Genomic DNA, 8,451 nt, shown 5'->3' on the forward strand with positions numbered 1-8,451 from the left:
GGTTTTTTTTTTTTTTTTTTTTTTTTTTTTTGAGATGGAGTCTTGCTCTGTGCCCCAGGCTGGAGTGCAGTGGCGCGATCTCGGCTCACTGCAAGCTCCGCCCCCCCGGGTTCACGCCATTCTCCTGCCTCAGCCTCCCGAGTAGCTGGGACTACAGGCGCCCACCACCTCGCCCGGCTAATTTTCTTGTATTTTTAGTAGAGACGGGGTTTCACCGTGTCAGCCAGGATGGTCTCGATCTCCTGACCTTGTGATCCGCCCGTCTCGGCCTCCCAAAGTGCTGGGATTACAGGCTTGAGCCACCGCGCCCGGCCCACTCAGCTAATTTTTTTAAAAAAATTTTGTAGAAAGTCCGGCATGAGGGCAGGAGAATGGCGTAAACCCGGGAGGCGGAGCTTGCAGTGAGCTGAGATCCGGCCACTGCACTCCAGTCTGGGCGACAGAGCGAGACTCCATCTCAAAAAAAAAAAAAAAATTTTGTAGAATGGCGGGCGCCTGTAGTCCCAGTTACTCGGGAGGCTGAGGCAGGAGAATGGCGTAAACCCGGGAGGCGGAGCTTTCAGTGAGCAGAGATCACACCACTGCGCTCCAGCCTGGGTGACAGAGCGAGACTCCATCTCAAAAAAAGAAAAAGAAAAAGAAAAAGAAAAAAAAAATTGTAGAGATAGGGTCAGCCATGTTGTCCAGGCTGGTCTCCAGCTCCTGGTTTCAAGCGATCCTCCCAGCTCTGCCTCCCAAAGTGCTGGAATTCCAGGTGTCAGCCCTGGAGTCCAGAGAGTTTTTCATCTGTAAAATGGGCCAGTGATGATCCTTAATTCCTTAGATTGCTGAGAGGATTGAAAAAGACAGTCCAGGTGAATGTGGCTACAGTAAAAATAGACACTCCAGGCTGGGCATGGTGGCTCACACCTGTAATCCCAGGGCTTTGGGAGGCCAAGGCTGGAGGATTGCTTGAGCCCAGGAGTTCAAGACCAGACTGGGTAACATAGGGAGACCCTGTCTTTACCAAAAATAGAAAAAAATTAGCTGGGCGTGGTGGTGCCTGCCTGTAGTCCCAGCTGCTTGAGAGGCTGAGGCAGGAGGATCACCTGAGTCCAGGAAGTCAAGGCTGCAGTGAGCTGTGATTGTGCCACCGCACTCCAGCCTGGATGACAGAGGGAGAGTCTGTCTCTAAAAACAAAAAATAAAAATAAAAAATTTTAAAATGGCTCAGATGGTTCTACCTGGCAATTCCCACTGTGTAGATAAGAGACACTGGGGCCGGGCACGGTGGCTCAAGCCTGTAATCCCAGCACTTTGGGAGGCCGAGACGGGCGGATCACAAGGTCAGGAGATCGAGACCATCCTGGCTAACACGGTGAAACCCCGTCTCTACTAAAAAATACAAAAAACTAGCCGGGCGAGGTGGTGGGCGCCTGTAGTCCCAGCTACTCGGGAGGCTGAGGCAGGAGAATGGCGTAAACCCGGGAGGCGGAGCTTGCAGTGAGCTGAGATCCGGCTACTGCACTCCAGCCTGGGCGACAGAGCGAGACTCCGTCTCAAAAAAAAAAAAAAAAAAAAAAAAAAAAAAAGAGACACTGGTACTGGGAGAGAAGGCCCAGACTGGAGGAAAAGAAGGGAAGGACTGCGGAGAGAGGCCCTGAGGACCTTTGCCTTTGGACAATCACCTGTCCCGGACACCTGCAATCCCTGCCCCCAACAGAGGGGGGATGTGAACACCTGGTGAAGGGGAAGGCCCACCCCCAGCCCAGGCAGAGCTAAACAGAACCAGTGGACGCCAGGCATGGTGGCTCAGACCTGTAATCCTGACACTCTGGGAGGCCAAGGTGGGCAGATTATGTGAGGTCAGGAGTTCGAGACCAGCCTGGCCAACATGATGAAACCTCGTCTCTACTAAAAGTATAAAAATTAGCCGGTTGTGATGGCCTGCACCTGTAACCTCGGCTACTTGGGGAGCTAAGGCAGGAGAATTGCTTGAACCCAAGATTGTACCACTGCACTCTAACCTGGGCAACAGAGTGAGACTCCGTAAAAACAAAAACAAAAACAAAACAGAACCAGTGGAGATTCCTGAGACCCTGGGACAGTAAATAGACACTAATGTTCTAGAACCTTTCAAATTAAGTGTCACTTGCTTCCCTGAGGCAGGCTTTAATTTGATTCTATTGAGTCTTTGCTCCCTAAAACATCAACTTAAGAGCGTTAGCTGAAGCCTCACTGCTCCCCAGCTGCCTGACATGGGGCAAATTGCTTAGCCTCTTGGGGCCTCAGTCTCCTCATCTGTGCAATGGGTGCTAATTACTTCAGCATGGCTGCAAGACTACTACTACTACTTCTTCTTCCTCTTCTTTTCTTCTTCTTTTGAGGTAGGGTTGCCCAGGCTGGAGTGCAGTGATGTAATCACAGCTCACTGCAGCCTCGACCTCCTGGGCCCAAGCAATCCTCCCACCTCAGCATCCTGAGTAACTGGGACTACAGGTGTGCACTACCACACCTGGTTTTTTTGTTTGTTTGTTTGTTCGTTCGTTTTGTAGGGACTGAGTCTCACTCTGTTGCCTAGGCTGGTCTCGAACTCCTGGCCTCAAACAATCCTCCCGCCTCAGCTTCCCAAAGTGCTAGGATTACAGGCCTAAGTCACCACTCCTGGCCCAGCTGCAAGGCTTCTATTAGGGGACATAGAGCACATTGAACAGTGTCCGGCACCTAGTAGGTGCTCGACAAATGCCCAAGGAATAAATAACTAGATCCTACTCCTCCCTTTGCTTCTAACGCCCTTGGTTTCAGCTCTCTATGAAGGCAGGATCTAGAAAATGGGCACACGTTAAGCCCCAATTCATGGGAGACTATGAGATTTCAGTAGAAAATGCCATTTTTAAGTTTGCAGTAAATGTCCACTCCACACAGGAAGGGATTTTGTCTGCCATGTTCACTGCCGTGTCCCCAGCATGCTAAGTAGGGGCCAGGCTCAAAGTAAATGCTTGATGAATCTTTGGCAGATGAAAGTATATTATCTGCTGGACGCGGTGGCTCATGCCTGTAATCCCAGTACTTTGGGAGGCTGAGGTGGGCGGATCATGAGGTCAGGAGTTTGAGACCAGCCTGGCCAACATGGTGAAACCCCGTCTCTACTAAAAATACAAAAAAAGTAGCCAGATGTGGTGGTGCACACCTGTAATCCCAGATACTTGGGAGGCTGAGGTGGGAAAATGGCTTGAACCTGAGAGGCAAAGGTTGCAGTGAACCAAGATCGCACCACTGCACTACAGCCAGGGCAACAGAGGGAGATCTGTCTTTAAAAAAATAAAAAGTAGGCCGGGCGCGGTGGCTCAAGCCTGTAATCCCAGCACTTTGGGAGGCCGAGGTGGGCGGATCACGAGGTCAGGAGATCGAGACCATCCTGGCTAACACGGTGAAACCCCGTCTCTACTAAAAACACAAAAAAGTAGCCGGGCGAGGTGGCGGGCACCTGTAGTCCCAGCTACTCCGGAGGCTGAGGCAGGAGAATGGCGTAAACCCAGGAGGCGGAGCTTGCAGTGAGCTGAGATCGCGCCACTGCACTCCAGCCTGGGGGACAGAGCAAGACTCCGTCTCAAAAAAAATAAATAAATAAAATTAAAAAAATAAAAAGTAGGCCGGGCGCGGTGGCTCAAGCCTGTAATCCCAGCACTTTGGGAGGCCGAGGTGGGCGGATCACGAGGTCAGGAGATCGAGACCATCCTGGCTAACATGATGAAACCCCATCTCTACTAAAAATACAAAAAACTAGCCGGGCGAGGTGGCGGGCACCTGTAGTTCCTGCTACTCGGGAGGCTGAGGCAGGAGAATGGCGTAAACCCAGGAGGCGGAGCTTGCAGTGAGCTGAGATCTGGCCACTGCACCCCAGCCTGGGTGACAGAACCAGACTCCGTCTCAAAAAAATAATAATAATAAAAAAATAAAAAATAAAAAATAAAAAAATAAAAAATAAAAAAATTTTTAAAAAAGTATATTATCATTTGATGGGGGGATCAGGGACTCTTCAATAGGCAAAATTTCCCAAGCTGGCTGAACTGACATCACTGTAGGGGGCAGATTCAAACAGACTCATCATTAAGACCAACCGCTTCTTAGAGGCAGACACCACAAAGCCGTCTCGACAATTCTCTTTAATAAGCCCGCTAAACAGTGAGAATTATTTGAGGACAGAGAAAGCCTTTTTCCAGGAATGCTTCAAGCATGATGTGTTTCCTTCCCCGGCTTAATATGTATAATTTGCCTTCTGGAAAAGGAACCCAGAGACTCTGGCATGACTTAGGGAACAATAGACAATGTCACAATTTACCAAGCATAATTGTCTCCTGCAAGGATGAAGAAATCCATGTAGCGCAAGGACTTGAAGCCCAACAAGAGGACTTTGACCCATGGATTTCTTAGCAGGTTTCGCTATAGTGGGTCCTGGGGTCAGATGGTCAAATGCCACAGGCTGCTCACTCCCGGAATTGAGAAATAGGGAAAAAATGCCAGCACCGCCCCTGTTTGTGCAGCTGCCCTGTTTTGCCAATTTCACAAGGGCAGAAGTAGGGAAAACCCATCCAGGCTAGAATAGAAAGATGTTTGCTCCTCCTCCTGCCAGCCAATCCCAACCAAGCCCTGAGTTCAGTGTCCTGGGTGTGCAAAGCTCCTTGCTAGGGGAGGGGAGGGCTTTAGGATATGACCTGCATGGCCAGGCACAGTGGCTCGTACCTGTAATCCCAGCACTGTGGGAGGTCGAGGCGGGAGGATCACTTGAGGTCGGGAGTTCGAGACCAGCCTGGCCAACATGGTGAAACCCCGTCTCTATTAAAAATACAAAAATTAGTCGCGCGTGCTGGCTCATGCGTGTAATCCCCGCGACTTGGGAGGCTGAGGCATGAGAACTGCTTGAACCCGGGAGGCAGAGGTGGCAGTGAGCTGACATTGTGCCACGGCACTCCAGCCTGGGTGACAGAGCCAGACTCTGTCTCAAAAAAAAAGTAGGGGGGGATAAAGACCCTCATGGCTCATGGAACAGGCAATTCTCTTACCACTGTGGCCCCCAAGGAAGTGGCTGGGGCACTTCTCAAGCCTATCTTGGAGGCTTGGCTGGGAAGAAAGAAACACCCCCAACTCCACCTGGTTGAATTTAGAGGGATTCTTGCCCCACACCTGTTTAGATATTAACTCAGCCACGACCAGTCAAGGCAAACAGGCCAGGGCCAGGGCAGACAAGAGGACAGACAAGAGGACAGATATCTGCAGCCTGTGGCCACCCGTCACCCTCCCACCCACCATGGACATGCCCTGGCCCCTCGGGTGGATTCTGCTTCTGTTGGGAAGCCCCCTCACCCACGCTGAGCCTCTGTGAGTCTGGGGAATGGAGGGGGCTCAGCCGGCTTCCTGCACATCTGATGTCTGCGTGATTCCAGCTTGTGACTCCTGTTTGGTGTCACTTTCCCTACTCAAGTCCCTTAATGCCCCTGTGTTTGTCTACCGGCAGGTACATCCTGGTGACCCCCCGAGTCCTGAGGGTTGGCAGTCCGGAGAGCATTCACATTCAGGCCCACTCGGACTCCAGACAGCCCCTCACAAGGACCCTCGGGGTGAACCTCACGGTATGGGACTTCCCCATGAGGAAGACAGTGTTGGCAAGGAGCCATCTCATTCTCTCGCCAGGAAACAACTTTATGGACCAGGCACCTGTGACGGTGGGTGACAGGCTGGAATGCGTGACCACAAAGGGAGGCTCCGGGTCAGCAATAAAGGTAGAAAGGGGCAGACTCTGTGTCTGGAGAGTAGATGCAGGGCCCAAAGTATTTACCGCTCCTCTAACATCCTGTCCATTTAGAAGTCAAAAGTCCCTAAGCCTGGGCTCCAGGAAGCCTCCACTAGCCCATTTGATGCCTCTCTGAGAACTATAAAAGGTGCCTTCTGTTGGTAGCTTGGGAAGTTGAGCATGGACTGGATTTCGTCCTTCCTTTGGCTGGGTGCTCTCGTTCAGTGAGCAACCTGCACAACTGCACATGGCAACCTAGCTCCCAAAGGCAGAACCAGAAGATCCTCAGTCAATTGCTCCTCCCAGGATCTGTCCCAGGGCTTTACTCCCAGTCAGGGAGACCCCAGCAGAGCCTGAGGAGTATGGATATCTCTCTCTGTCAGGTTCCCGAGAGCCTGGTGTACCCCCCAAAACCAGGGCAGCAATATGCCATCATCCGGGCAACTTGGGCACCCTCCTCGGACTCCTCATTCATGGAGAAGATAGTGCTGGTGGCTCCTCATGCTGGCTACATCTTTATCCAGACAGACAAGACCATCTACACCCCTGAGCACTTGGGTACAGCCCCGAGGCACTTGGCTTGGAGCAATCACTGGCTCTCATTCCCAGTCTTTCCCAATGTCTGAGATACTCCCATCCCCTAAAATCTTCTCCACCTCCCAAGATCTCTCTCTCTGCATAAGTGGCCCCCACCACTGCCCAAGATCCAAACTCTCTCTCTCTCTGTCTTTCCCTTCCTCTACTCAATACTCAGAGTCCTCCTTCTCCCCTAGTTCACTACCGGGTGTTCACTGTTAACCACAAGATGGACCCTGTGACCAGGACGTTCACTCTGGACATCAAGGTGGTCTTTCCCGATGGGGGGTGGTGGGGGTGGATCCTGGACACTGAGGTTGCACGGCGTGCTGAAGCATGAGCCACAAGGGCCCTCCCAGAGGGCAGTCACCAGCCCCACCCCCTATCCCCACAGAACCCGGAGGGAATCACCGTGATTAGCCAGAGTCTGAGAGCCAAGGACGGCTTCTTTTTCAGCTCCTTTCACCTCCCAGAGCTTGTCAGGTGCCCTTGTCAGGTCTGGGAGCCCGAGGGGTGGCAAGGGAGGCTGTCATTCTCTGTCTCCATCTCTCTTAACTTTCTGTGCCTCAGTTTGGGGACCTGGACCATCGAAGCCAGCTACCAAAGTACACCCAAGCAGAAGTTCAAGGCTGCCTTTGATGTGAAGGAATATGGTGAGAAGGCTGGGTGGGGTGGGCAAGACAAGTATGCCAGGGGCGGGACTGGGAATGGAAAGGAGGTTTCAAGGGGAGCCTCCACTGTAAACCAGGGCCTGACCTGGGTGCTAAGTGCTGGGTGCTGGTGTTCCAGCCCTTGGGGCTTGGCAGAGCCACGAAGGAAGGAGCAGCACTGGGAGGAGATGAGGGAGCAGGTACAATACTGAGGGTGCTCATGGCTTTTTTTTTTTTTTCCTCCCAGTCCTCCCATCTTTTGAGGTCCAGCTGGTCCCAAACAAGACTTTCTTCTATCTCAAGGATGAGGTTCTGGGCGTTGACATCCAGGCTCGGTGAGCCCCCTTCCTCCCAGCCCTGCCAGAAGACCAGGGACACAAAGACTGAATACAGAGAAACAAGTGCCAGGTGCTATGGCTCACGTCTGTAATCCCAGTGCTTTGGGAGACCAAGGCAGGAGTATCACTTGAGGCCAGGAGTTCAAGACCAGCCTGGACAACATGGCAAAATGCCTTCTCTACCAAAAAAAAAAAAAAAAAAAAGTAGTCAGGCTGGCTGGGCGTGGTGGCTCACACCTGTAATCCCAGTACTTTGGGAGGTCGAGGAGGGTGGATCACCCGAGGTCAGGAGTTTGAGACCAGCCTGGCCAACATGGCAAAAACTCATCTCTACTAAAACTACAAAAATAGGCAGGCATGGTGGTGCACACCTGTAGTCCCAGGTACTCAGGGACTACTGAGGTGGGAGAATCACTTGAACCCAGGAGGCAGAGGTTGCAGTGAGCCGAGATTGCATTACTGTACTCTAGCCTGGGTGACAGAGTGAGATTCTCTCTCAAAAAAAAATTGGGGCCAGGCACGGTGGCTCAAGCCTGTAATTCCAGCACTTTGGGAGGCCGAGACGGGTGGATCACGAGGTCAGGAGATCAAGACCATCCTGGCTAACACAGTGAAATCCCGTCTCTACTAAAAATACAAAAATTAGCCAGGCGCGGTGGCGGGCACCTGTAGTCCCAGCTACACGGGAGGCTGAGGCGGGAGAATGGCGTGAACCTGGGAGGTGGAGCTTGCAGTGAGTGGAGATCGCGCCACTGCACTCCAGCCTGGGCGACAGCGAGACTCCGTCTTAAAAAAAAAAAAAAATTATCTGGAAGTGGTGGTGCATGCCTGTTGTCCCAGTTGCTAGGGAGGCTGAGGTGGGAGGATCATTTGAGCCCAGGAGGTAGAGATTGCAGTGAGCCAAGACTGTGCCACTGCACTCCAGTGTGGGTGACAGAGTGAGACCCTGTCTCAAAAAAAAAAAAAAAAAAAAAAAAGAAAGAGAAAGAGAGAAGCAAGCCACTTCTGTAGCACTTAGGGTGGCAGACGCACTCTCCTCCTACCCATGAGATATTCTGGGCCACCTATGTTGTCCTGTGAGGTTGTACAGACCATGTCTGCCACCTGTGAAGTTGTA

This window comes from Theropithecus gelada, chromosome 19, assembly GCF_003255815.1.
Source record: "Theropithecus gelada isolate Dixy chromosome 19, Tgel_1.0, whole genome shotgun sequence".
NCBI classification, from domain to species: Eukaryota; Metazoa; Chordata; class Mammalia; order Primates; family Cercopithecidae; genus Theropithecus; species Theropithecus gelada.